Below are 22,736 nucleotides of genomic sequence, written 5' to 3' on the forward strand. Positions count from 1 at the left end.
CCACAACACTGTTAATCAACTGTACTTCAATTTTTTAAAAAAATCATGTTCCTCAATTAACAGAATAAAGATCTGTTCTCCACTATGATTTCCTTGGATCGCATCATTCCTTTATTTACATTTTTTTCTATTATATTTAATAAATATAAAAATCCCTTGTACAACTTGGGTAGTATGCCATAGTGGTTAAAAAGCATGGGCTTTAAAAATAGACTGAGTAGGTTTGAATCCTGGCTCTCATACTTGTGCGACTCTGGGCAACTTGCTTAACTTTCTCAGTTTTGTCATTTCTAAAATGGGGACACAGTACCTGCCTCATAGGGTTTTTGTGTGTATTACATGAGCTAATACAAGTAAAGTGCTTAGGACTTTGCCAAGAGCATAACAGGTGACAAAAGTTTGCTATTGTTGTTTTTCCTACTACTACCTATCCTTGAGAACAACTGTCAAGCACTCTTCATTGATTATGTGACTGATTATGTTAAGAAGAAACAACTAATTTTCCCTAAAACTCTATTACCACATCAGAGAATAGAGGGATGAATCTAAAATGAACTCTCTCTCCCCTTAGAATTCAGGACCATTTGACTATTTCTTCAGAATAGGATCAAATGTATTGTTTGTACTTGTCCTAACACCTTGTCACATAAGTCATGACTGATTTATCCCTATCGCTTAAGCTTTCAATTATCATTATGAAACCTGTTTTTACGTTTACATTTATGTATTTCCTCACCCCAAATCACCCAACTGATCCTCAGAAAAAAATCTGTTAAGCTCTAAGGATAAAATTCCTCAGACTTCTGATTTTAAAGCTTGTTAAATTTCCTGTTTCAAGCCATGGATATCAATGCTAAAGAAGTTACTGATATAAAGTTACTTTAAAGAATAATCTGGTCCTGAGAATGTGCAGTTGAGCAGACTGAACATTTTTTTCCTGCCAGCCTTAATACATTCATGTATCTAGTAGCTCAATTCATAATCATTTAATAAAGTGAACATTTGTAGCCTTAAATATTAAGAAAGAAACAGGCTATTAAAAGTTAAAACCCTACTTCTATTTAGCTATGTTTAAAAAAAAAATTCCCAGGAATATTGTAATGAGTCTAGGTTTAGGAGCAAGCATTGTGCAAGTTAATGTAAGTAATGAACCTTTCATGTGAAATGATGTAGTGTCACAACTCATTTGCATCCCACTTATAAAGTGTAATTAAGTTTCTCTGACAGCATGGCTTATGGCTGAAAGAACAGACCTGGTTGCTAAATTAGTCCAGAGTCCCTCAGTTAATAACCCTCACAAAGAAAACTTCACACTCTTTCATTTAAAGTTCCCAAACTCCCATTTACAGAAGTGTATGACAAGGCAGCCCTACAGAGAAACCTTTGTATAAAATTGATGGCCTCTCACCAGATTTAATCATCAAAACACCTGAAAACCGGACTTTGATGAATCAGGAACTGAGAATATGCTATTTTCACTCCAGCTAGGAAGGCTGGTGGTCTGGAGGGGGAGGTTTCACACTTGAATTTCACTGCACTATATATTTAAACTATAGTATGTTTTCAAACTGAAATATGAAGTGTTGGGAATTTTGAGATTTATAACAGAACTGGCTTACCATAATAAGAGTTCAGAAATAATGGAATTTGTTTTTTCATTCATTCTTTCAGGACTTGAGTACTTCATATAAGTTTCCAAGTGAAGTTGCTATTCATTAAATTCTCTTGAGTTTTTGTTTATTTGCTATTGTCATCGTTTGTTTTGTTAAGGATATTCACTTTTGCAATCCCCAGAACTGAATGTGATGTTGCCACAAGATTAGAACTACAGAGTGTTATTTAGAACAAGTTTTAACTAAACAAGGATTTAACTTATAAGTAATCTAAACTGTTTTCAGAGAGGCAAACAAAAGGACAGGCAAATTTCTCAGGATCAGATTCCACTTCACTCCAGGGCAACACAAGAATCCTTGGCCAGCATTTATGCTATTTTCCTCCTCTTCTTTTCCATGCCACCCAAATTCAAAGGCTGATAAGGAAAAGAAACAGTCTATCTTTAAGCTGAAGGTCTCAAAATCAACTATTGGTATATAAATAAATAAATATATTAATATATATATAAATAAATATATATTATATATAAACATATATACAAATAAATATAACTATTGCTATATAAATAAATTGGTTCCTCAGAGAGTCAGTGAAAGTGTTGGTAGCTGGACAAAGAAGACTAGATATACCTTTAACATACAAAACATTCCTGAATCCAAGTGCCCAATAATTTAATAATGTAATGATTAATGGACTTACTCTAGTTCACTCAATCAATATTGCTCAGAGTATTTTAGGTTAAGTTAACACTTATTCTGACAGATGACCTGCAATGCCACCCCTACAAGAAAATTGTCATATTTAGAAATTAAATAATGTATTAAAGTGTAACATTGATTAGAAGCTATAATATTCACCTCCATGTTTTCAAAGCACTGAAATGTCCTTAGGGCAAAATTTACAGCTGTTCATTTTTCTACTTCAGGTCTCAGCACTATGCAATGTATCACTGGAATTTTAACAGAAACATCTCATGTTCTTTCTTGATTTTCCAAAGATCTATTTCAGGGAAAAGAAAACTTGCCAGAAAGGATGAGTTGATGGGAAAGAAGCACCCTAACAATTATTTTCTCTTATCGTTTATTTAAAAAAAAAACATTATTAGTAAAAGATACGGCAGAAGAGTCATGTTCAATTAGATGATTTATTTCTAGCATGTTGTTGGAACATTTACAGTGGTAGCAGACAATGATTTTACTTCAGCTGTCCAACTGAGGCCGAAAGGTGGTGGTACATGGAATTCTATTTGTTAAGTGCTTTTCGTTACGAGCTATAACCTGTGTTGTCAGAAGGTAAAGGATCACAGCAAAGCTCCTTCCACAGCTCTGAGTCTGGCTTCTCCCAGTTGTTTCCCATAATCCACTTCAAGTTGAAAGGCTTGAAATACTCGAGGCGATGGCTTCAGGTCACATAGAAAAAAATTCAAATTTTAAGTATTCAACACACAGCCATGGTTTTATTTATTCATTAAATAAAATTTAAAAGAAAAACATATCCATGCTTTAATTACTTTAAACATTGCTCATTAACGTATCTATTATTTTATTTTAAAATGATATTTATAATAACATATTACATCTTTTTTTACATACATGTATAATTTTTCTTATGTATACAAGTACAGAACTTGCCACAATATTCATTGAGGAGTGAGAAACCATTATTTCTATGCTAATTAATGATTATATATACATATATTTTTTTCTTAATTCAAATCTCACTGAAAAAAGTTTATATGAGCAGTTTGTTGAATTCACATTTTAAGACATGTGAAGATGGTATGAATCCAAGGTTCGCCATGCAATAATAAAGGTATCCTCTCATGTCTTATTGGTAGTTTCTGTGAGTCCCCGATTACTATGAAATACGCTCAACTCACACAGAAATACTGTATACTAATTAAGTACTTTCAGTCATACAACACTCCTCTAAAATGAGCTTTACCTATGTATTATCAAAGTATGCAAGCTTTTACTACCAGCGGCAATGTTACTACTATCATTCATAAAAGCAAACAGAAATCGTACAGTCCTGTACAGTGCCTAGTACAGCCTGAAGGAAGCTGATTCAAGGTGACTGCTATGTAGATTCATTTCCAATTATGTAGGAGTTGATGCAAAAAGACAGAGTTGTTAAAGTGTAAAAAGTAGGTCAAACAAAAATGCTGAAAATAATTCACCTGTGCTATACATAAAGAATACAAAAAACTATATAAGTATACATGTTACACATACTTATTTATAATTTTACATGTATGTGTATTTTTTTATTTTTTTAACTTTTTTATTTTATATTGGAGTATAGTTGATTAACAATGCTATGTGTAGTTTGAGTGTAGTTGATTAACAATGTTATGTGTAGTTTTTTTAATTTTAGGCACTGTGAAAAAAATGATGAATGCTTACATTATCTTCCCCTCAAAATGCATAGCATCTGAAATGAACAGGTATCAAAACAAAAATCTCAAATATTTATAAAATATAATACATAGGGAATACTTGCAAAAAGAACCATGTTTGGATTTGGGGTTGGAGTTAGGGAGGGCTGAGAAATACACAAGAAAGGTTACTTGGTAGATTTAATTCTACATTTTAGAAAGCTTAATTTACAATTGTTCCTTGGCATTTTCAATTCCAATTAGCTCTTAAAATATAAACCAGAAAATATTTTAAAATAAATTTGGTAAAAATCTCACTATTTGTGAATAGAGCTACTTATTCTAATTATCAGAAATGCAATGAAAATCTTTCTGGGATATAAAAAAATGTAAGGAGTTGTTGTTAAAGCTCTTATCTCCCTCTCACAACTCACTGTAGGTAAAGCCTGAAAGTAAATATATAGTCAAATTATTTGCATACTTACAAGTTAGGCCTTGTCCATCTTCCATCTCTTCATGTGGCATTGAATAGAGGGCTTCATAAATTCTTCTAATCCCTGATCCATGAATTGCATATGAATTCATTTTATCAATACCACGTGGAAAATATTCCCAAGGAAGAAATATAATCCCACTCCACTGGTTCCAGGTAGTGTTGAGTTTAAATTGTGAACTTGGCTCTTACTTTCATAGTTAGGAGGAAATAATCAAAACAGCAATAATTTTCAACTGGCAGATTTAATGCATTAAACAAATAGAACCAAAGTTTAAATTAGACAAAAATGATATAATTGCTTTGTAAGGCAAGCTTGTCAGTCATGGTTCCTAAGTTGAAGACCCATTAGTAATGCCATTGAGTATTCACCCCATTCACAGTTTTATTATTTATAAAAAGTTGAAAGTATTTATGGTCTTCTATAAAACATATAAAATGTCAGATTCAATTTGTACAAACAGCTAATTTTTATAAGGGCATAATGATACTGCTGACCTAAACACTGGTTCTTCATGCTTGGAGCTCTAAGGAAAAGCAACGGAAACTGCTTTGTTTGCTCATTAGCCCTAAATTTATTGTAGTTGTTAATATCTATGCTGATCCCTGGCAGGCAAACCCAGACTATGGAGACCTGTTAAGCAGTCACCTTAGCCCAAGGAACCTGACCTGAATCACAGACACAAGTTCTAATGGAATTCATATGCCCCTACCTGCTCGAGTTAATTATTTCATTCTTTGTCACCATTTCAGAAGCTGATCATATTTATTATATTGGTCACGTTCACTCATTCATCAACAACTATTTTATCAGTTTTGTAAGTAAGTTTTTAGAAATTTTTTGCTGACATCAATTTTTACCTTTCTAAATGGTTCATCTCATTAATGCTTATTAATATAAGGCATAAAAGGGATAGGTTTTGGAAACAATCCATGTCCCAGATAGAGAATACTGGATTCCTTTTTTACTTAGATTATCTCCCCGTAGACTTCCTTCCCCGTTCCCAGACAGATCCTGTCAACCCTAATGAAGAATCTAATATCAACTGAAGTTGGCCAGAATCACTGACAATCCCATTCTAAAAATTACCCATTTGGAAAAAGTGCTGGTCAAGAGCCAAATTACCCTCTCTGCTTTCCCTCAGAGACTGAGAAAACTCAATTTTTAAAAACTGTTCGGAGAACTGCTGTAACAGTGTTGTCCACAGGACAACTGACAACCTCTGTGAAGAGACTAAGCCAAAATCTATGATAATCTATGATAAACATATTCCACTGATCACAGTCATTTCCCTTGACAGTCTACTCTGCATCTAGAGAAGAAAGTATGTGAGGAATTTTATCCAGGGATGCTCGGGAACTAGCTCTACTGTAACTCCATAGAGCTGCCAATAGTTGTCTCCCTTTTAGAATTTTTTTTTTTTTTTAAGAGCACTATAAAAATAAAGGGTCCATTGTCAAATTAATGGAATACAATATACTATTCTGCGGCCAGGACGAATTTGAGTAACTTGCTTGACCTACTTTCAAAACAGAAATTCCTAAGAGTTCTCCATTATGACTATAATTTCTTGATTCATTTTAACATGCTAAGTGTATCATACGGATGCCATTTTTCCAAAAGCCATTTTCAAAAAAAGATATTTTTATAAAGATCTGAGCCCACTGAGCTTCAACAAATGTTAGGATCTAAATAGAACACCATTATCTTCTCCTCATTCCACTTGCTTCTATATCAAGAAACTTAAATCAATTCCTGACTTTATCAAGCTCTGGACTGTCATTCAATGAGTATTTATTAAATGCCTGCCATGTGACAGACACTTTTCAAGGAACTGGGCATACTGGGTCAACAAAACAAAGTCCTTGCCCTCACAGAGCTGATATTCTAGCTACATGCATAAAAGCGACTCTTGAGTAACAGCAGACACCTAAGGCAATCATCTTAAATCCCTTTACCATTTACCAAGAGAAGAACAGGATGCCGTTTTTGATTTGCTGAAAGCACTGCAGAAAAACTGATTTATGTTTAGAACCCAGACTATAGCAGTAAATCATTATCCAGCTGAATAACCTTTTTATTTACCATCTGCTATTCCCTTCTGCTTGAGAAGAGTACAATTCTAAGAGGTCAAAGAGGATGCCCACCTTCTACACCAACATGTTCCCATTGTCTAGCACACTTAACATTTGTGGAATGACTAATGAGCATTAGGCCAAGTAATATATGAATAAATGAGTATATTCAAAGGGAACTGTATGACTGTGGTTGATTTAACATCCTTAATTATTCACAGTATCATCTTTCTTGCTTCTCAAAGTGACTCTGTCAAAGTGACCTTCCTGTTATATTAGGCAGCAGGCAAGATCCTAAGAAAAACTGTAAACGTGCTTGTCATAGATTGAAGTAGCTATTTCTGTGCTCTTCGCCCACCCCCAGCCCTTCCCTTCCTCTACCTCCCAACATTTGGATATTCTGCTGCTAATTTCTTTAAATTCTGCTCTAAGTGGTGAAGCAAAAGATTCCATATGGTAGCTGCAAGAGGGAACCAATGTGCCATTTATGTGTTACCACAAAAGAGAGCTCCCTTGACTCCCCAACTGCAGCATCATCAGCCTTCCACCTACCCTCTCAAACCCTACTTGTTTTTCCTGCTGAACTGCTCATGGTTTATTATTTTTTTAATTGGAAAAATTTAAACCTGATTCAGGAGCCACATTAAAATCTGGTCCTCAAAATATTGCAGGACAATCTCTTCAAGGTTTATGGTGACTATTTCTGCAATGTCGCAGAAGGGCTTGTTTAAGCATTTGAGTAGAACCAGAGAAGCTTGTTTGAGAAAAGCTTTGCCTCTCACTGAGGCATTCCTGCACAGTTTCTTTGTAACTAGGATAGATTTTCATTCCAGCAAGAAAATAAGTGAAGCTCTTCAACATTCTTCCTGAAACACCATCTTGGCCATCAACTTTGCCTGATTAAGATTACAATAGAGAATTTCCTGGTGGTCCAGTGGTTAGGACTCTGTGCTTCAACTGCCAGGGTTTGATCCCTGGTCAGGGAACTAAGATCTCACAAGCCGCGTAGCGTGGCCAAAAAAAAAAAAAAGATTACAATAGTCTTCTATCAATTAGCAACACATAATAGAAGGCATCATCATAGTGTACTAGCTGTTGCTTCCCACTGTGAATTTTCTGTCACATAGTTCTTATTACAAACCTAGCCAAGATCATTTATATTTGAGAGGAACTGATTAAAGTGGTCATTTTAAAAAAATTGCGTGATTGTAAGGTATTTAGAAAAATACAAATTCCTAGGAGCCTTTCAAGATCTCCTAAATCTGAATATTAAGAGAAGATCCAATGCCTAGAACAGTGCCTTGCACACAGTAGATGCACACTAAGTATCAGTTAAAAGAATAATGTATGAGCTATTAAGTCCCACACTGCAGTGTTTCATTCCCTGAAGATAGATAGTTCATTCTGTGGACAGAATCATTAGGATTTTCCCCACCTGAACTCTTTGCTAGTCAAGACTTCCCCTGGAATGTGAGGTCCTTGAAGGAAGGAGCTCTGACGGTCTTTTTCACACATATAACCCCAGCCACATGAACAACACCCTGTACGTGGTAAATGCTCACAAAATATTTGTTGAATGAATGAATCAGCCGGTGAATCCCCATATTTATCAAGCCCCATACATAATGCCAAGGGTGTTCAATCAGAGTAGAACTCATAATACTAAATACAGGTAAACCTGAGCCAGAAAAGTTGAAAGTTGACATTGATGACTTCAACGCAGTTTAATAGCCTATTTTCTTTCTTCAAATAGTAATATTTACTATTTGGGAAGGATTGTAATGGCTCTCACATAAAGACCAAATTCTTCTTATTTAAACCTGTATAATAATGCCCCATAAAATTGTATATCTACAGCTAAAAATGTGAAATGTATTAGTTTATTAACATTGTAGCAGATTTTGCAGGTGGCACTGGTGTATCAATGAACTTCTAACCTAAAGAACCATCCTCAAAGAAAAGGTATAGTTTCTAACATAGAAGAAAAATTTTTTTTCTTCCTTTCGGAGCTAAGGAGGTTCTTCCTTTCGGAGCTAAGACTCCCAGTGTAGTAGCATGGCTTGGTGTTGTTTGTTGTTTTGTTTTGCTCTGCTTTTTATTTTTTTATTCCAAAACAGAAGCAGAGATATTTAAACTAGATATAAAGAAAACATATACCAAAAAAAATTTGGAGAAAACTTGTTTTTAAGAAATTCAATCAATATTAACTAAATTAACAAAACATTTTGAAAAAGTGGATACATGTCACTGGAGCAAAAGCTCCAAGAGAGCAGAGACTACACGTTATTTGACTTTGTATCCTTTGCCCCTAACACAGAGCCAGGCCCACAAAAGGTACTCAGTGAAAGTCTGGTAAATGAATGAATGAAAGAATGAATGAATGAATTCATTTCTGCCTAACAAATATATTCAAATAACTAACTTTGTTTTCATTAATCAAAGCCATTTTTTTTTTTTTTTCCTGGTACGCGGGCCTCTCACTGCTGTGGCCTCTCCCGTTGCGGAGCACAGGCTCCGGACGCGCAGGCCCAGCGGCCATGGCTCACGGGCCCAGCCACTCTGCGGCATGTGGGATCTTCCCGGACCGGTGCACGAACCCACGTCCCCTGCATCGGCAGGCGGACTCTCAACCACTGCGCCACCAGGGAAGCCCCAAAGCCATTTTTTAACATACCACTTTCAGTGGCAATTTTCTTGATCCTCAAGTGCACATACCTTTTTCCACATATTCAGACAAAATTGTGCTCCAATTTTCAGTGTTGATTATGCTAGATACTACAGAGCCAAACCATTTTAAGAATTCAGCAAAACATTTAACTCTATTTGACACACAAATAGACAGCAGTGTTAAATCTGTCACTTTGTTTCAGTTACCACTACAACTGTTGATGGGATTTTAATCCGGTTAGCATCTACTTAACAAACAATATACTCACAGCTCTCAGTTTTCATTTTTCCGCTTTTACAAAGTAGAAAGTTAAATGGTAAAATTAATAGAGCTGTAAAAAATATAGTACCAGATTTATTTTAATGACAGTGTGAGTGTCACTGATTTAGAACAGCTGCTCTCTAAATAAACAGACTCAGGGCCTAATAACTGTACAGAAAAAGGTCTATTGCTGGGGCCTGAAGACCTGTTGGCAGGTCACTGCCCAGTTACGATTACTGGTCTCAGTGGCAGTTTCCCCATAGCTCAAAAAACTGCCCAGCTGCTTTTGTATGCAGTGGTTCCTAGATCGATTTCTTACTGGAACAGATTCCTCACAAACAAGGATAATCCTTTATTTGAGGTTTAGCCACTTGAATTCCTCTCTGTACTCTTCACTGTCAGGCTTTGCAATTGTTATTTATCCTTGGTAGAATGCGCTTACTATTGTAGTTATGGCACTTTTCACTCTAAGCCCCTCTTTTCAGCGTCTTCAAGAGAGAAAGGTTTTTAGCTAGAAGTTTCTCATGCTTGCTGACAGTCTGGAAATGATTTATTTTAGAAGAGAATAGAGGTGAAAGGAGTAGAAGGAAAGGTCATTATTCCACCATCTTTGAGAACCTATCAGTTAATCACTGGTTTATTGCTAAATGAAATGTGATGGCTTTCAAGATTTAATTTTATTGCTTTTATCCTTAAGAAGTAACACTAAAATATTTTACAGTCTCATAAGTAGAGTAAATCCAACAGGCTAAAAAGGTTCCCTGTGGCTAAATTAATTTTAATTTATTCTCTCTCATATTAGGTAAAGTGGATTACTGCAACACTAGACAATGAAAAAATGCTTTAATCTTATACATATTTATAAACACATTTACAAATATATTTTTAATGTATGGATCTACAGATAAAAAATATTTATTTTGTGGGTATGCTTTCAGATGCTTTCAAGACTAGCTTCTTCCACACACATGAAAGAGTCCATAGTAATCAGAACTGTCACTCTTTAAAACCTCTACTTAATTTCCTGATATTTTAATCCATTGATTTCCAAAGCTTTTTCTCCACGAGAATTATTGCATATATACCTAGAACTAAATTATAAAACGGTTACTGAAAGAATTATTTAACAGTATTTCAAAATATATCAAACTCACTCTGGGCTTTCTGATTCTGCCACATAGAAATAAAATATTTACTTCTTTATTTCTTTAATTTCTTTAGAGAATAGCAAGATTCAAGGCCATCTGTTGCTTTTGTCTCTTCTTTTTCTAATAAAAGAGTTTCTTTGAAGTAAATTATTGCCAATTACACGTTCATCCAGGGAGAATAGAAAAAATAGTGAGTGGATTTGCTCAAAAGACTATTCCAACTTCACAAGTGTGAAGTCTTCAATATAGACTATTTAAACAGTAGAGACTAGAGTGGAAAATATACAGAGACTAAAACTAAATACTATAACTACTAAGAATTTAAAGGAACCTTGTCATTATCTTTTTAATTAGATGCAAAAGCAAGCTGTTTATGAAAGTTAAGACCCCTATACTTATGTCTGATTTCTTATGCTAACCTTAAAGACTCTACAATGAAAACTCACTGAAATACTGAGTCCACATACAGGTAATAACTTCTCAAAACCAAGCTTATATATCAGAAACAGAAAGTATACATAAAAATATAAAGTTATAAATCATGTTTATTATTATATTTTTATTATCTGAGCTCTAGAACTGGATTTTGTCTCATCTTCGTAATTCCAAAATGTAAAATTAAAATAAATAACCTGTGTTTTTTCCTCTAAGAATGTTTGACTCAGGGTAAGACTAACAGTAAGCCATTACTAAATTTAAATTCCCCTTTCTCCTCTTAGGGCAGGATCAATAAGTTAGAAGTAAGCTGGACATGAATATTGTACATCAGGAAGTTCCCCCAAAGAAGACACTATATCCAGGATAGAACTCAACATGTTATATAAACAGTGCACTGGAGCCAGCCTCACCTGAACTGGAGTTGTCTTAGCTATTGTCCAGAAAGCATAAGCAGGAACATAAGGAAAGATTCTCTTTTTTCCTCCATATTCAGAATAACACATTGGTATCACCTTCCTGGGTACAGGGGACAAGCGTGACTGTTGCCTAACTTCCCAACGTTGAAAACAATTATGCTCACTTGAAAAATCCTTTTTCAGCAGAAAAGTATTACTTCTCACAAATTCTTAAATGGAATACAATTTTATGTCCAATCAAACATTATTATTACTACGTATGAACCACAGTAGGACGATCTGGCAGGTATATTATTTGGGGCACAAATCCCAACCTGTGTTTAAAAAAAAAAAAAAGCATTACATACAATGCTCAGTTAGATGTTAGCCAGGGTTCAAAACGAAAATGTATGCACTAGCCATTCAGAGCTCACAAATAAATAAAAATGCAAAGGTCAGCAATGGTCTTTCTTCCTCACTGTTACTAAGCCTTCGAAATAAGCTCAGGAAATGTATGCAGGTAGTTTTTTGATTAATTTGATAGAGGTACAGCCATGGAACAAATTTACAAGTGATTTGCAGGCAGGCTGGCATTACTGAAATGAACGGTGCTATTACTATGATTTATGCTACTATTCCTAACACAAATGATAAAGTGAAATTTACAGTCCTTAATTACCACCATGAAAAATTGGGAGGGAGAAAAAAGAGCAAAGATTGGTAATTTGCAAACTTGTCAGTAAGGCAAGATGCAAAAATCCATTTGCTTTACTTAAAAATAAAAGATACTGCATAAATGGGCATTGCTATATTGTTATCAACCCACTGGAGAAGGGAAGGGAGTTAAAAAAAAAAAACAAATGACCAAAATGTAACCCTGAGATGCCAGGTAGTGTGGTTCAGGAAAACAGCTGATAAAATGTGGCCTCTATTTATTAAAAGCAGGAAGGCAACAAAATACAACACTACACTATACTTTATTTGGGCCAATCACAAAGGCCCAGCTTGCTCTTCAAATCACTTCCTTTCAAATGTTCTATAGTGGGAAAAAAAAAGAAAATTAAAGAAATCATATCTGTAATTTTTAACCAAATGTTTTTCTCTTGTCCTATTCATATCCAAATAGCACTGAGAATCTGTTAGGATATTCAGAGATGTTTACACAGACATTGCTATTCACAGAACTCTAACAAAGCTTTGCAGAGGCACCTGTTCTGAGACGCATGGCTCAAGCACTGCATTTGTCAAGAGGTTGGAGATTATGTGAATGCCTAGTTTCCTGGGCCCATGGCCGTTTGCTCTCTCCATCTTCCATAACTTCCTACTTTATGGTCCAGCCAGGCTTTATTTCCAATACTCATTCCCTCACATGACTAACCTACTATTAGGGAATGCCTAGGGTTCTAATGGACCTTCTAATCACTATTTGTTACGTTTGGTTCAATATATAGTAATTCCATTCAGTGGTCATTCACACTACTTCACGGACCGCTGCATAGCAAAACTCCGCAAAGTTACAAGGCATGGCAACTGGTTGTATATAACAGGCAAGAGAGATGGAACAATCAAAGATGGCAGAAGTTTCTTGTCTGCCTGATTTAGAAAATAATGGTGCAACTTTAGATAGAGGTGCACAACCAAGACCTGGAAACTGATAAGTTAGTTTCAGTAATGTTAAGTCTGAGTTGCTGTCAGGATACCCAGATGCAGATACGCAGTAAACATTAATAGGAATGTAGGACTGATGCTCTGGAGAAAACTTTAGCCCAGTTATATAGATGTTTGAGAAATCTGAACAGAAATTAAGGTTGAAGGCATGGAAGAGGATCAGATGGTCACAGTGGGGATGTAAAAACAAGAGACCTAACAGCAGAAACAAAGAGAAGACATATTTGGAGGGCTGGAATTAAAGAAAATAATGAGATCAGAAAGGACTAATCAGAGAATAGGAGGAGTCTGAAAAGAATTTCAAGAAGAAAGAAATGATCATCAATGTCACATGCTGCATAGAAATCAGGAAGAATGAGAAAATTCCATTAAATCTGTTGACCAAGATAACTTCAACACACAAAAACCAAAATACAAGATTCTGAGAAATAAACACACATAAGAAAAAGGAGCTGCAAGTGTAGAGTTTTCCTATTAGAAATCAAACAAGAAAAGATTTAAGAGAACACTATGGAGATGAATTAGGAGAAAGCGCTTTATATAGTAGATATAAAGCATACATGTGTCTTATCGATTTCTGATTTCCTGCCACTTCTTAAAAATTTCTTCTTTCATCACTGGGATATTATAGTGTATGGAAAAAGCCTTCAGATAGGTCTTTTATGGAGTTTATCCTTTTTGTATGTAGGACCTCAGTGATCATGATGGACTATTTTCCTTGCCTTGTTCCCAGAAAGCCTAAAAACATGTGTGCATTCTACAACCAAGTACTTTCTCCATTTCTACTTCCTATCAACTCAGGCTTCCTTCCCACTCCATAAATCTTCTTTTTTTAAAGCACCATTTTCTCCATTTCCATAACCTTCCTCCTGAGATTTTAAATTATAATAAAATTTTCACATCTTCTCTAATAACCTCCTTACTTCAAATTCATAAATTTCACACTTTTCCCTCAGGAATTTTCCATACCTCCATTCATCTTTATTTGGATAGTATCTCTTTTTCAAAAGTATTTGCTAAGTTATATTTTCATCACCATACTTGAAATGCAACACATGGAATTTGCAATGCTCTGCTTCCTCTAATTTATATTTCTTTTAACATTTTCATCAATAGTTAATATTAACTACAATTTGAAGGCTTATCCTATGCACTAAACTTTTAATATACTGTCTGACATTCATTGTCTCATTTCATCATCTCTAAAAACCTTTGAAGTGATTGTTTTTATTCTCTCCAATTCACAGATAAAGGAAACTGAGTGTCAGAAAGGTTAGGTCACTCATCCAAAGTCACACAGCAACTAAGCAACAGAGCTGGCTCGGAGTTTGTACCCATGTCCATTTGACTCCAATGTTCATCACTTACATTGCAGAAAATTCTATCTCAATCCTTTTAGTCTTACTTTATAAGAATATCAATTGTCAATTAATGTATTTTCATTATTGGAACATTGCACAGGACAATTAAATGCTCATTAGTGAAAGCAGGCCTCTATCAATTCTGGTTCATTCTAACTCAAAATACTCAAAAGGACAGATTTCAAGAATTGTTTTGTTCCTTCTTCTATCCTCTCTTCACACTTTATCAAGCAGTATCCTGTCTTGCAAGAGACCCAAGTTGTTTTAATGGGTCTTTCCCTCCGTCACTCTCCCTTGTTTTTTCCTCTATCTTAATTACTCTGAATTCTTTATTGGTAGATAGCATAAATGTGCACAAGACCACCAAAATTTCAAATTACCCTTAATTTTCGTTAATATTATGATACCCACATCTTCTAGAGTTGATTTTAGTACATATATTCTTTTTTGTCAGATATAATATATATCATGTATCTATAACATAAGTATATAAACACACAGTTTAATGGTATTAAATTAGCAGTATATATATTAGGTAGCTTTATATTATGTAGCTTAGTATGCATATGTTAAATTTTTATTTTTATCATATTTTATATATTTATATGCACATGTATATGTAATTTAATGGTATTAAACCAGCATGTTTTATATTAAGTCATTCTCAAACAATACATAGATTGGTTTTTTAAAACATTCCTTTCATAACTTTTCTCTCCTTTCTACTTTCACAATTGGAATGCTAGCTATATTCATGTCTTCTCAAGCACATTAAGGATCAAAAAGCACAATTACATTTAAAACAAAAGAGGGGACGTTCCTGGTGGAGCAGTGGTTAAGAATCCGCCTGCCAGTGCAGGGGACATGGATTCCATCCCTGGTCCGGGAAGATCCCACATGCCACGGAGCAACTAAGCCCGTGTGCCACAACTATTGAGCCTGCACTCTAGAGCCTGTGAGCCACAACTACTGAGCCCTCATGCCACAACTACTGAAGCCCATGCACCTAGAGCCCTGCTCCACAACAAGAGAAGCCACCATAATGAGAAGCCCATGCACTGCAACAAAGAGTAGCCCCTGCTCGCCGCAACTAGAGAAAACCCACGCGCAGCAAGGAAGACCTAAGGCAGCCAAAAATAAACAAATTAATTAAAAAAAAAGAGTTCTAGAGCCAGAGTGGGTTTGACTGTCACTCTGCCACTTATTAAAAAATAATAAAAAGAAAAGAAAAGAGAAGATGTCATACCTCTGTCTATGTGATACTTTTTCTAGAACTTCACTGTTCAATACTGTAGCCATTAGCCACACCTGGCAATTTAAACTTAAATTTGAATTAATTAAAATTAAATAAAGTTAAAATTTAGTTTCTCAGTTGCAATAGCCACATTTCGTGTGGCTAGTGGCTACCATTTGGGGCAGAGCATACACAGCACATTTTCCAACATCACAGAAATTTCTATTGGACAGTGCTGATCTAAGAAAATTCAACAGATAAGTCAATCTTTAGTATGTCTTGCTATTTTGCTTAAAATTATTCCCCGCCATGAATGAATAAAGAAAATGTAGTATATACATACAGTGAAATACTATTTGGACTTTTAAAAAGAAGGAAATTCTGCAATATGTTACAACATGGATGAATCTTGAGGACATTATGCTAAGGGAAATAATAAGCCAGTCACAGAAAGACAAACGTAGTATGATTCCATTTACATGAAGTGTCTAAAATAGTCAACTTCATAGAATCAAAGAGTAAAATCCAGGGGCGGGAGGAACGTGACATGGCGAATTACTAATCAATAAGCATAAAGTTTTGGTTTAGCAAAATGAATAAGCTCTAGGGGTCTGCAGTACAACACTGTACCTACAGTCAACAATAACATATTATACACTCAAAAATTTAAGAAGGTAGATCTCATGTTTTTTGTTTTTACCACAATAAAATAATATTTTAAAAAACATAGGACTATATCTGGGCACGGTTCTGAGGGAAACAAATGACCAATAACAAATTATTCTCTTACCATTAAAAAGAAATTATCTTCTTTCCTACCTTTTACTTTTTTTAATTGCTAACGCTTAGTCTTTATAAATTTTTCTACTCACTACCACTTTTAAATAACAGTCTTGGAAATATTTTACAATGTAAGATCAATAATGCAAATGTCCTCCAATTCAAAAAAGTCTTCCATGACTTTTTCTTAAATAAAATAGCCAAGAGATCTTGAACCACTTTTTATTTCCCCTTGCTCCAAAATTTAAATAACAAAACAAAGTAAAACAAGCCATCCTAATAGAGTGAGCAATTCTTTGTAAACTCCAGTGATAAGGCCACTGTCCATACAGTGGGTATGGTCCTTTGCTAAGAATTTTGTTTCTAGAGCTGGAAGAGAACTCCTCAATAGCGTGTTACACTTTTTATAGACAGGTCATTATTTCAGCTCCTAAGTCCTATATTTCTACCACTGTCAGCAATTTTACAACAGACTTCTGGTTTTTTCCTTGCTTCCCCATTTTCTGAGATGTTTCAAACCGAAAGAATACACATGTGAAAAGCTGTCATGACAAAAGTTAGGGTTGTAATCTATATTCATGGACCACACAGAGAATAACTGGCCAACATATACATCAAACCTTTAATCTTGACCTTCTTAGCACACACTCTTTGACTGAGATATCCTTGACAACAAAAAGTTTATGCCTGAATGTATTTCTACTAGAAAAAAGATACATCTTCTACTGTGTCTTTTCTTAATGATTAAAAAGAATTACCAAAACACACACCAAGTATTTTAAATATGAAAACTAGAAAAGGCAGCTAAAACTGTTGAAAGCAGTTACCCATGGAACAAGACCGGAGGGAGGAATAATGGGCCAAAGGTATATTGTATTCAGTCCTATAAGCCTTTCAGTAGTTTTTTTTTAATTTATGTATTTTATTTTTGGCTTCATTGGGTCTTCGTTGCTGTGTGCGGGATTTCTCTAGCTGCAGCGAGCGGGGGCTACTCTTCATTGCGGTGCGCGGGCTTCTCACTGCGGTGGCTTCTCTTGTTGCGCAGCACGGGCTCTAGGCGCACGGGCCTCAGTAGTTGTGGCTCGTGGGCTCTAGAGCACAGGCCTAGATTTTTTTTTAAAGCAATTTTATCATTAAAAAAATTATTTGTAAAAGGCACATGGTTTAAAAATCTACTGAAGGACTTCCCTGGTGGAGAAGTGGTTAAGAATCCGCCTGCCAATGCAGGGAACACGGGTTCAATCCCTGGTCGGGGAAGATCCCACATGCTGGAGAGCAACTAATCCCGTGCACCACAACTACTGAGCCCGCGCGTGCTGCAGCTACTGATGCCCACACGCCTAGAGCCTGTGCTCTGCCACAAGAGAAGCCACTGCAATGAGAAGCCAGCGCACCACAGTGAAGAGTAGAGCCCACCACTCGCCACAACCAGAGAAACCCCACACGCAGCAACGAAGACCCAACGCAGCCAAAGATAAATACATAAATAAATTTATTATAAAAAAATCTAGGGACACAACCTGATTGTCCACCAATTGAGGAACATGTCAATTTTACATATTAGAATAAAACGTGTGAACAACTGCAAAATACGTGAATTTGGAAAATATTTGACTTTTGCCATATATCTATATCTATATATATATATCTGCCCTTGATTCTATTTACAAAAACATCTTAATTAATGGCTCTTCCCAATTTATTAAGAAGAATATACAATTTTTTAAACTTTTAAAATATTTAAAAAACTGTTTTTATGGATACACACATGTTTAAAAAGGCAAGAAAACACTATGAAAATGATACAAACCAACTTTAGAATACTGAAAGTTGAAAAAACTGGAAAAGGTAGGAAGAGGAGACAAGAGAAGGAAGCATAAGGGATAAGAAATAGTTATTGGCTGTGTCTATAAGGATTTATTTTTTAATATCTGTTAAATCTAGGTGGGGAATGTTAAATCTCAGTGGTGGGTGTCATTATTTTCTGTACTTTTCAGTTATTTTGAAGTTATTTCACTTTAAAAAAAAATTTCTCCTTCCTCATTGTTGGAAGTGTCCTTGTTTATTTTAAGATTTTCCAACTAAATACACAGTATTCTCTGCTGCTCCTTTTTAGAGAACTGAGGAGAAACTTTAATCCCAGAATTGTAGTTATCATTATTAAATCCAATGTGCAAGAGCACACATAAAACAACAAGCAATATTAATAATCCGCCCATAAACCAGCCACACCAGTGATACATCAAATGTATATATATTAGCCTCATGCACTTCAGCCCTACTCAAGCCCTTGAACCCTTTTATTTGCTTCCTTTTCCTTGAACTTTGAGAAGAAAATGAAGGTTAAACAAGTATATAAATATTCAAATGTCCAAAATCATGTCAACCTACATTTAAAAATATGGTCACTGTAAAACAAAGGTTGATTTGATTAAAGATTTGTAGTACTCACTGTAAATGAATCCCTGTTGGAGAGCAGTAGGACCAGGTGCTGTCCGTGCCTAAGTGAACAAAAAGAGAATCATAATGATAGAGTTGAAATTAGGCAGATAGTTTGGGCATTTTCAAATTAAAATGTCATCCAATTTAAATTTTTATATAATCTTCTTTGTGATTTTCCAGTAGCTCATTCTCAGAAAAGCTGCAGGCTACTTAACAGACTGAAGCGAAGAATGAGTGACAGTGGGACCAAGAACACTTACATTTACACAGTTTAAAGGAAGAGGTTTGTCTTTCTCCATTTTTGTAGGTTATATAAATTTCTTCAACTTTTAAAAAACCTACAATTAAAGGTGTGCTAAACACTGTCCATAACTCTAAATTTCACCTAAATTTTCAGCTCTAGTTCTATTTTTTAAATTTAATTTTATTTTTTTATACAGCAGGTTATTAGTTATCAATTTTATACATATTAGTGTATATATGTCAATCCCAATCTCCTAATTCATCCCACCACCACCTCCCCACCACCCCTGCTTTCCCCTGTTGGTATCCATATGTTTGTTCTCTACATCTGCGTCTCTAATTCTGCCTTGCAAACCAATTCATCTGTACCATTTTTCTAGATTCCACATATATGCGTTAACATACGATATTTGTTCTCTTTCTGACTTACTTCACTCTGTATGACATTCTCTAGGTCCATCCATGTATCTACAAATGACCCAATTTCATTCTTTTTATGGCTGAGTAATATTCCATTGTATATATGTCCCACATCTTTATCCATTTGTCTGTTGATGGTCATTTAGGTTGTTTTCATGACCTGGCTATTGTAAATAGTGCTGCAATGAACATTGGGGTGCATGAGTCTTTTTGAATTATGGTTTTCTCTGGATACATCCTCAAGAGTGGGATTGCTGGGTCATATGGTAGTTCTATTTTTAGTTTTTTAAGTAACCTCCATACTGTTCTCCATAGTGGCTGTATCAATTAACATTCCCACCAACAGTGCAAGAGAGTTCCCTTTTCTCCACACCCTCTCCAGCATTTGTTGTTTGTAGATGTTCTGATGATGCCCATTCTAACTGGTGTGAGGTGAGGCCTCATTGTAGTTTTCATTTGCATTTCTCTAATAACTAGTGATGTTGAGCAGCTTTTCATGTGCTTCTTGGCCATCTGTATGTCTTCTTTGGAGAAATGTCTATTTAGGTCTTCTGCCCATTTCTTCATTGGGTTGTTTGTTTTTTAATATTGAGCTGCATGAGCTGTTTATATATTTTGGAGATTAATCCTTTGTCAGTTGCTTCGTTTGCAAGTATTTTCTCCCATTCAGAGGGTTGTCTTTTCATCTTGTTTATAGTTTCCTTTGCTGTGCAAAAGCTTTCAAGTTTCATTAGGCCCCATTTCTTTATTTTTATTTCCATTACTCTAGGAGGTGGGTCAAAAAAGATCTTGCTGTGATTTATGTAAAAGAGTGTTCTTCCTAGATTTTCCTCAAAGAGTTTTAGAGTATCCAGTCTTATATTTAGGTCTTTAATCCATATTGAGTTTAATTTTGTGTATGGTGTTAGGGAGTGTTCTAATTTCATTCTTTTACATGTAGCTGTCCAGTTATCCTTGCACCTCTCACTGAAGAGACTGTCTAATCTCCATTGTATATCCTTGCCTCCTCTGTCATAGATTAGTAGACCATAGTTGTGTGGATTTATCTCTGGGCTTTCTATCCTGTTCCACTGATCTATATGTCTTTTTTTGTGCCAGTGCCATATTGTCTTGATTACTGTAGCTTTGTAGTATAGTCTGAAGTCAGTGAGTCTGAGTCCTCTAGCTCTGTTTTTTTCCCTCAAGATTGCTTTGGCTATTCGCGTTTTTTTGTGTCTCCATACAAATTTTAGGATCTCTTGTTCTACTTCTGTAAAAAATGTCATTAGTAATTTGATAGGGATTGCATTGAATCTGTAGATTGCTTTGTGTAGTAGAGTCATTTTCACAATACTGATTCTTCCAATACAAGAACACGGTATATTTCTCCATCTGTTTGTGTCATCTTTTATCTCTTTCATCAGTGTCTTATAATTTTCTGAGTATAGGTCTTTTACCTCCTTAGGTAGGTTTATTCCTAGGTATTTTATTCTTTTTGTTGCAATGGTGAATGGGAGTGTTTCCTTAATTTCTCTTTCTGATCATTCGTTGTTAGTGTATAGGAATGCAAGAGATTTCTGTGCATTAATTTTGTATCCTGCAACTTTACCAAATTCATTGATTAGCTCTAGTAGTTTTCTGGTGGCATCTTTAGGATTCTCTGTGTATAGTATCATGTCATCTGCAGAGTGACAGTTTTACTTCTTCTTTTCAAACTTGTATTCCTTTTATTTCTTTTTCTTCTCAGATTGCCATGGCTAGGACTCCCAAAACGATGTTGAACAATAGTGGTGAGAGTGGACATCCATGTCTTTTTCCTGATCTTAGAGGAAATGCTTGCAGTTTTTCACCATTAAGAATGATGTTTGCTGTGGGTTTGTCATATATGGCCTTTATTATGTTGAGGTAGGTTCCCTCTATACCCACTTTCCTGTGAGTTTTTATCATAAATGGGTGTTGAACTTTGTCAAAAGCTTTTTCTGCATCTATTGAGATGACCATATGGTTTTTATTCTTCCATTTGCTAATATGGTGTATCACATTGATTGATTTGCATATACTGAAGAATCCTTGCATCCCTGGGATAAATCCCACTTGATCATGGTGTATGATCCTTTTAATGTGTTGTTGGATTCTGTTTGCTAGTATTTTGTTGAGGATTTTTGCATCTATATTCATCAGTGATATTGGTGTATAATTTTCTTTTTTTGAAGTATCTTTCTCTGGTTTTGGTATCATGGTGATGATGGTGGCCTCGTGGAGTGAGTTTGGGAGTGTTCCTTCCTCTGCAGTTTTTTGGAAGAGTTTGAGAAAGATTGGTGTTACCTCTTCTCTACATGTTTGATATAATTCACTGGTGAAGCCATCTGGTCCTAGACTTTTGTTTTTGGGAAGATTTTTAATCACAGTTTCATTACTTGTGATTGGTCTGTTCATATTTTATCTTTTTCCCTGGTTCAGTCTTGGAAGGTGATACCTTTCTAAGAATTTGTCCATTTCTTCCAGGTTGTCCATTTTATTGGCATAGAGTTGCTTGTAGTAGTCTTATGATGCTTTGTATTTCTGTGGTGTCCATTGTAACTTCTCCTTTTTCATTTCTAGTTTTATTGTGTTGAGTTCTCTCTCTCTTTTTCTTGATGAGTCTGGCTAAAGGTTCATCCATTTTGTTTATCTTCTCAAAGAACCAGTTTTTAGTTTTATTGATCTTTGCTATTGTTTTCTTTGTTTCTATTTCATTTATTTCTGCTCTGATCTTTATGATATTTTTCCTTCTACTAACTTTGGGTTTTGTTTGTTCTTTTTGTAGTTCCTTTAGGTGTAAGGTTAGATTGTTTATGTGAGATTTTTCTTGTTTCTTGAGGTAGGCTTGTATAGCTATAAACTTCCCTCTTAGAACTGCTTTTGCTGCATCCCATAGCTTTTGGATCGTCTTGTTTTCGTTGTCATTTGTCTCTAGGTATTTTTTGATTTCCTCTTTCATTTTTTCATGATCTCTTGGTTATTTAGTATCATATTGTTTAGCCTCCATGTGTTTGTGTTTTTAAAGTTTTTTTCCCTGTAATTTCTTTCTAATCTCATAGTGTTGTGGTCGGAAAAGATGCTTGATATGATTACAATTTTCTTAAATTTACTGAGGATT

General features: G+C 35.1%; 1 protein-coding gene across 5 annotated transcripts in view; it reads right to left on the reverse strand.

Moving 5' to 3' along the window:
- Window positions 1-2,744: 2,744 nt before the first annotated feature.
- Window positions 2,745-22,736, reverse strand: part of C4H4orf33 (chromosome 4 C4orf33 homolog) — a 90,133-nt gene continuing 70,141 nt past the window's right edge. For all 5 annotated transcript variants that reach the window (XR_010942853.1, XR_010942852.1, XR_010942854.1 and 2 more), the window contains 3 exons: window positions 18,966-19,014; window positions 4,477-4,675; window positions 2,745-3,013 (listed from right to left, as the gene is read on the reverse strand). The gene's annotated coding sequence lies outside the window, so the exon portion shown is untranslated. The remainder of the gene's footprint in view (window positions 3,014-4,476; window positions 4,676-18,965; window positions 19,015-22,736) is intronic.

This window comes from Pseudorca crassidens, chromosome 4, assembly GCF_039906515.1.
Source record: "Pseudorca crassidens isolate mPseCra1 chromosome 4, mPseCra1.hap1, whole genome shotgun sequence".
Lineage (NCBI taxonomy): Eukaryota > Metazoa > Chordata > Mammalia > Artiodactyla > Delphinidae > Pseudorca > Pseudorca crassidens.